Here is an 8,200-nt window from a genome sequence, read left to right as displayed (position 1 = left end):
CATGCCGGGGCCCCGTTTATAAATCATTGTTTGTTGTAACTATCTGTAATAATTGTTATTGTAAATGGTACTGTTGTGTGTATATTAAAACGTATTTGCGTTAAAAACGAAAACAGTGTGTGTATCACTCTTGTTTGCAAATATCGTAAATTGACTAATATAGCGGCATATATTTAAATACTAAATCCAGGGTACAATTCATCTATTAAAACTTAAATTATTTAACTCGGCTTCGGATTATTCGAAATTCTAATACGTAACAAATGTTAAAGAAAACAATCCAGAAAAGTTTCTAAAAACCGTTTCTCCCTCATGATTTGACTCTAATATTTTCCAATCTGAAATTAAAATCCTCCATAATTATAACCTCATTGACAGTTGAATTCTTTATCTTTCTCTTGAGAGTTTCTTCATATCTTCATCTGGTGGTATGTAACAAATTCTAACTAAAAACCTTTCACCCCTTATAATTACTAACAGAAACCCAAATAGGTTCAACCTCATTGTTATTAACTTTGATATCCTCAACTTGAACTGGCTGTAACTCACATTTTACATATAAAGTCTCTTTAGTACTCTATTCCTATTAAACAACCTTTAATCCTGTATTTAAAAAATTCCTGTCATCATAATTGTCTACACTTAGGCATGTTTCAGTTGTTCACACTATATCAAAATTCTCTGTTCCGACCTGTGCTCTAAAGTCATCTATTTTATTGATTTTATTGTTTATACTTCTAGCATTACATTGATGATAAATTAGTCTGCTACTAAAACTACCTTTGTACCTTGTTCCCACATTATACCCCTCTCTACATCTGTTTTTTCTTCGTTATTTTAGCCCTTTCCAATGTCTAATCCTAGTTTACAGTTGTCCTTACAATTGAGTTAATAGTGCTTGAAAATAAGCCAACCCCTACCCTATTTAAATTTATAACATCCATTCCAAAAATCTCCCTTTTCTCATTGAACTAATCTCATAAATCCAACCAAACTTCTCTTCCTTATATATTATCCTAAACCTACTATTCAGCCCTAGTGATCTAGTTGTAATTTCATCCCCACAGATAATCATAACAGAAGTAGGGCATTATGATCCTTTTCTTTGAATGTCTTTATTAATACCTTGGACTTAACAGTTAGCTTCTTTTGAATAGAATTGTTTAAACACAGACACACCATCAATGAAAGAATAGACCATTCCAAGCTTTTACTTGTTGTTAAATATGGTAAAAGCTATAGGTAAAGAGAAGTGTAATCTTTTGGAAATGGCAGCAAGTTTTCAAGAGGAAATTAAGCTTATGTATGCGAAGGATACACAGGCTAATGATGACTTTTAGAAAATTAGAAATAGTAATAATAGGGCTAGTTAGAGTAGATTGAATTATAAGGAGCAGCCTGTAATAATACTTAGCTTGTGAAGATGATGAACTTGAGAAGGGGAGGATAACAAATAACACAAATAGGGATTGGAATGAAAAACTTAAAGAGGTTATTGTTACAGAAGATTCTTTAGTACAGTACGTGGCTAAGATAGTCTGTGAGGTAAAGAGGAAGAAAATAGTTAGATTATGTTATTTAGGAGCATTGTAGTGCACATAGGGTTAGAACAGCCTATAATTTCTGCTTCCCCCAAATACCAAGATATCAATGACATAAGTCAAGAACCTTTCACATTGCAGCCCTCTCAGTGTAGGTTATGTAAGCTGCTCAAAAGTGTCAGGCTCGTTATATAGGCTTAATGACATGAAGCAGAATTTGTATAAACCATCGTGAGTGCTGAAAGCAATCTTAGGTATACTCTCAGGTCTTATGTAATGATCCAACAGGTGCCTCCCAATATGTCCAGGCATTTGTATGTCAGCAACAACACAACAGCAACGATATGTGTCTGCTTTAATCCATCTAAAATCAGCACAGAACCTTGACATGCCCTTTCTTTCTGACAATCACTACTGGAAATGTTCAGCACTCTCTGAAGGTTGTAATATCCCATCCTTCAACGTCGACTTATCTCACTGCTGGCCATGGAAACCAGTAAAGTAGTTGTCTAATAGGACATGCATCATATTTTTCTATATGGTAGCTGTTACAATTGTGTCTGACTCAAACAGACATCTGGTCCCAGAAACACACTGGCGTATTCAACAAAAATCTCATTGAGATTTTGTCATTGTCATCCACCAATAATTTCAGATGTTCCAGCAGCCTTGAATTTATTTTTCTGGATTTGGTATGACTGAACTAATTTATCTATGCAGCTAGTTACAGCTACTTCTTTATTCATTATGCTGATATATATTCCATTAGGAAGCCGAATAGCCAAATATCCTTAGCTACAGATCAGCATTAAGATTACACCATCACTCAGACGGATTCCTAAAAAAGAGTTTGTCTCAGTCAATTCTTGGGCTCAGTGAGGTTGACATCGATGTTTTTTTTTACCATAAATTATAGTTCATCTGTTGCACAACTGAATGACACATTCTATATTAGGCTCATCATTAAAATACCAGTATCTGAACCTAGATTGGAAACAACAATAACTTTCATTCTTTAAGAGATAGAATCAAGAGAAAGCTGAAAACATGCCTTTCTACTGACATTTGCTAAGTCGCTGTGACAAGTGTCTTATAAACTGTGTGGTTGACCAGAGTACTGGCAACTCTTGTATTAACAAGGATTTCCATGTTAATACTGTATAACATTACTATAGCATATCAAGCTTCACTCAGTTCTGTACGAGTTTGGATGTAAGCTGATTACTGCTAAATTTATCTTGAGTACTACTAGTTTGATGGAGCAGGAGTGGCAACAGTCATAGCTTTCCAGCATCTATCCCACACTTGATGTAGCGTTAGGCAGATCTGAGCATTCCTTCTGTCTTATCTGGAACAAAAATAAACAATTTCACCTGAAATTCCCTACCATTCCACGAAAAACAGACACTCTAATCCTAGCCACTCACTATTATCCATTGTTTTTGTACCAAGACACTAAAAAGTGCTTACAGCAGGGGAGATCTGGGTTGGACCCAACTTTACATGGTGTAGAAACATTTGGATGTTGTTCTATCAGAGTTGAAACCATTGTTAGCACGCAACATGTTCAAAGTTGGCATTCATATTTTGTATGAAATCTTACTGAAATCTCATGAAACAAAGGTAGTCTGAGATTACTTTAAAAATTATCACTTCAGTAAGTTCATTACTACATCAAGAAATGAGAGCTACAATTTCACACAAACACGTTCCGTTCTTGCCCCTCTCCAACTAGCTACTTGGTATTGACTCCTGAAACTAGCTCCATCTTAAAAACTTGTCACATTAGAGATTTTTGTTGTCGTTGGTAAGCACTATATCGGATTTGTTTTAGGTACTTGGATTGTTTTTCCTATGATGTTTTCAAAGTACATTGGAAAAATAGAAATGAATCTTACTAGCAGGTAGTGGTACACATCTTAAAATACCTCGATTTGCAGATTATAATGTTATTAATACACAAATACACATTTTCATAATCCCTTTTTGTTGGTTATTATATTCTAAAGAAAAAATTACTTTCAATTAACATTAAAATATTAACCTCATCTAAATAACTGGAGGTCAAAACATTCACACACTAACAAAATATGTTACGGTCAATGCATTAATCATCTTTATAACTCGTATAGGTAGGAATCACATTTTATCTTAGCCTAATATTCCGAACTACCGCCACAGTCTCGTTAAGACTTAAGGTTAGTTGCTCCTCAGGCAGAAGTGTTCTCATTAGTTACTGAAAATATAATTGAAAGAGAAGAAAATATGAAACAGGTTTCAACAGTACAAAAAAAAAATAATAAACAAAAATGTTTGTCTGTCTATACTGTTGTTGAACATAAATAGGTTAAAGTTCTCGAGGAGAACTAGTTTCTGATAACTTATGTTAAGAATAATGAGGGCGTCCACTTTAGAACTCATTACTTCATCATTTTAGAAGCCATTAACCCCGCGTTCGTGAACTTGAATATTTATTATTGACACAGCACGTATGATTTTGATATATTTTGTAATTAACTTTTTTCTTGTCCTCCTTTTATGAAAAAAAGAATCTGCTTCGGTTTAATCTTACAAATAATAATAATAACAATGCGTGTATAATCTAAGAATCTAGCTAAAATAACACTAACGTAGTAAAGAACACTAATTTTGTTTCTCAAATCGGTCTAGGCAATATCTCTTTCATATTCAGAAGGTTAGTACTTTAAACGTTGCCTTGTGGTTCAAGAAGAAAGCTAGTTGTTCGAAGTACAGTCTAATTATTAATATATTTACATGGGCGATATTCTTAAATTATGTAAGCTTGTCGTGCACGAATTAGGCAGGAATTAGACACTTTGAAATTTCACATAAAATAAAATGTAATGCATCATATACAGTTATTATAACATAGACTGCAAGGTCAAATACACAAGGGATGGAATCGTACAAGTTTTTATTGTGAAACCGTGTGCTAGTAGCAACCGTATACCACTCGCGATATATGAACTCCAAAGAATCTACAGTCAGTGTTTTATTAAAAACCTTATGAAAAATATAGCAAATTATTATGAAAGAATCTTATGACACGTTAAATCTAAAGGGTGAAAATAAGATTATTCGCCTCATTCAGATTTTATAAAAGGAAATAACAACTTCTACATTTCTTTTCTATATTAACTTCTCAGTATACGTATATTAAAACTAAATACCTGCTGTTCATTTTTAATTTCAGCTTTTGAGAAGACTCGAGTAGACAAACTTTTACCTATATCGTTTCTTTCCTTCTTTTGCACACTTTTGATATTATCACCAAATATTATTACTCAAAAACTAAAATTCGTAGAAATAGATTACGTCTCACTCAAACGTCAAAGGTTGAGACCTGTTTCTTACAGAAAGCTTCAAGAAAGCATTTTTTCATCAACATAACTACAAGCTCAATATATGCTGTATTTCTATATTAGCTTCTTTTCTTTTTTTTTCAGTGAGTATGAATATCATATGATTATTCAATTAAAGGTTCAGAATATGATATGTTATTTTCATTGTAATAACAACAACAATAGGTAACACCAGCAACACACCATTTTACCAAATGATAATTTTCATAGATTCTTAACGTCGCAGTTAGACGCCTTTACATTTTGCTCAAAACTTTGCCAGCAAAACCAGAAAACATGTAAAATCAGGTTATTTAATATAATAGGTGACTAAAAGTAATGTTGGTATTTTTACTGATATCATTATTTAAAGGTGTTGTTCTTGAGTACTTATATATATATATATATATATATGTAATATTTTCACCTAATTTTCTAAATAACCTCAAAATTAAACGTATTTTCAATCAACACAGGATCTCTCCCTCAATCAGAGGTGTTTCGGTGGAAGGTATTAGAAGTTACAAAACCGGGATTTAATTTTGGTCAAACTTACGAAAAACGTATATAAGATAAATTATTACGACTACAATTTATAGCTTCCAAATCGGGCAAACATTGACCGACTTATGACTGGCTACATCATTGGTAGAAAACACACAGGTGATGACAGTATTTCTTCTCGAATAACCAATGGGTACTCTTCCTTCTATTTTGCCCGTCATTGCATCTGTTTTCATACCAGAGCCTAATAAATCTTCAGCAGATAGATCCTAGCCCAGCTGACCGTGATTGGAACTTTGCTACTTTTTGGCATGTTATCATCATTCATCATTATTCTCTCGAGTACCTCTAGGTGCAAGGATCATTGTTCTGAGATGTTCAACTTACAAATTGTGCAGCCGCTGTGGATGCGATTACGATAGGATTTTTTTAAAGCTCTTGTTGAGGCAATTCCATCTGTCAAGACAAAAAATGTTGTGGCGGTACTGGAAAATAGGTTTGGTGATGACATTAACACTAGCGATAGTAGTAGCAGCCTTCTGCCATATCAGTAGATCAAGAACAAGGTACAACCGCCATATGGATTGCGTACTTGGAAACAGCAGATTCCGGACTTTCAATTGCAACACCTCCAATAAACAGTTGCTAGAATTTCTTGTTCCTTGTCCTGCCACCCAAAACACTACTTCGCCTCTGGTTGAGGGACGCAATCCTGTGTTAAATATTGAATCACGATATCTTGTAACTGTTTCATAATGAAAACTGTTTTATTTGCAAAATAATTGCTACCAATGGACACAAAGACACATTTTCTTGAAATACATTATGTAAAGCTTTAATACGTCATATAATCTATGATTTTTAAACATATTTTTCGTTATAGTTTATTTTTCTGTCTGCTGGGAAATAACTTTGGTTTATTAATCTTCTCTCCACTATCATTGAAGTTATACATATCTAGTTTAGATCAAAATAGGAAACTACGCACTTGATCAGAGCAGTTCTGTAGTCTTCAAAGATTTTTAAGCAAGAAACCGTGTTTTTCGAATTTTTCATCATCTGTAAATATGTCATAAAAATCTCGTTGAACAGATCTGAAAGAATCATGATTAACATTGAGGTTTATTTGAGAGGGACCATCTTCATTATAAACACCTCCATGAAGAATTAGGAATTTATTCCGAGGAACATTGTCCGGATCTAATACGTCTGCTTTGTTCAAACCTCTGATCTCCCGTTTTTTTTATCTCGATCAAACTCTACAATGTTTATTCGCTCGTCGTTGAAGCTGAAAATCTGCGGGTACTCTTTAATTCGTGTTTTGCCTTTGAAGATATCATATCTAGGAAAATACCCCTCACCTTCAGATGGTGGAAGAAATCCTTGTCGACGAAGAATGGTGTTTGGCTTGTGTCCCGCTTGTTTTGGATCTTTTGATTTGAAACTTCCAAAACTAAGTGATTTAGGTGGAGATGTAATGGTCTTTCTACGTGGAATATCGTAGATTGGTTCTTCAGGAGGAATGTAAGGTGATTGTGGCCCTTTTCGTTGAAAATCCTTTCTGAAACCTTGATTTTCCTGAAAGTTTGATTTACTGGTTCTTTGTGTTGGGTTTCTGAATGTGCGACCTTCCTTGTTTGGAATAGTAAGACTTTTGGTATCATATTCTGGCTTACTTCCCTTTAATATGGAATTATTGTTTCCATTTCTAACATAACTTGAGTTGTTCTTAACTTTTGATGTTTTAATATTTGTAATAAAGCGTGAGATATTAGGAGATTTGATATTTGTAATAACACGTGGGCCTTTCGAAATTAACCGAGATTTAATTTTCGTTAAAGACCGTGGACGATTAGTTGCAAATGGAGACTTAAATTTAAAAAGACTCGGCGTCGTATTAGGAGCAGAGGTTGTAGTGGAAGAAGGTGGCACATTGTTGAAAAACTCTTCAAAACTGGGCAACTTTGGGAAATCAGGAAAATCCTTAAAAAAAGAACTAAACTCTTTCTTGAAATCAACTGAACTTTTCCCTGGTTCGAACATTCCGCGATACTCAAAACTATTAGGTCCCACGTTAGTAAAAAAAAACGAACCACCAGGTTTCTGAAAATATCCATTTCCATTACTTCTCTGTGTCATTTCTTGCTGCCCGTGGCGGTTATTCTCTTTTGTCTGCTGCTTTCTAATAGTTGTAAGAGGTGTAGACTCCGTCAGAGTGCTAGTAAACACAACCAATACTACTAGAAGCGTAATCTGAAATAGCAAAAGATATTTATGAAAATTATCTGTATACAAAAGACATTCACATGAATGAACATTTTACGAACATTCAGTAAATTTTACTTCCAAGAAAATTACACTATACATAACAATTTGCTCAACGATAATATCGTCTGTCGATTCATGTTGTATATTTCCTGATTAATACATTTTTTACATTTTTAATTGACACACATTAATATGCTTACTCGTATAAGCACAAAAACTCTGTTTTAAGGCTTATATTTAAATCTAGAATCATGAAATATTTGAGCATAGTATTAAGACCCCTTAAAAAAAAAGAGTCCCGTTTTATTGAAAATATAGATATCCCGTTCACAGAAAGAGCGCATTTTTAAAACTCAAGGTTTAGTCTTATAATGGTTTATATGCCCCTAGTAATAAACCTCATCCGTAACTCCATCGTATAGACCTTCTTAGAGAACATTTTATTGGCCAGTTTACAGTAGACTAACGTCTCGTTTATTGTAACTGTAAAATAAGTGTTAATTAATCATTACCCAATCAATCGGT

The 8,200-nt window shown here is 33.7% G+C and overlaps 1 pseudogene; it reads right to left on the bottom strand.

The window, feature by feature from the left end:
- Positions 1 to 5,348: 5,348 nt before the first annotated feature.
- On the bottom strand, positions 5,349 to 7,659 carry LOC106478859 (annotated as a pseudogene).
- Between the last annotated feature and the right edge of the window lie 541 nt (positions 7,660 to 8,200).

Source organism: Limulus polyphemus, unplaced genomic scaffold (assembly GCF_000517525.1).
Source record: "Limulus polyphemus unplaced genomic scaffold, Limulus_polyphemus-2.1.2 Scaffold256, whole genome shotgun sequence".
Taxonomy (NCBI): domain Eukaryota; kingdom Metazoa; phylum Arthropoda; class Merostomata; order Xiphosura; family Limulidae; genus Limulus; species Limulus polyphemus.
This window is presented reverse-complemented; position numbering and strand designations above follow the sequence as displayed.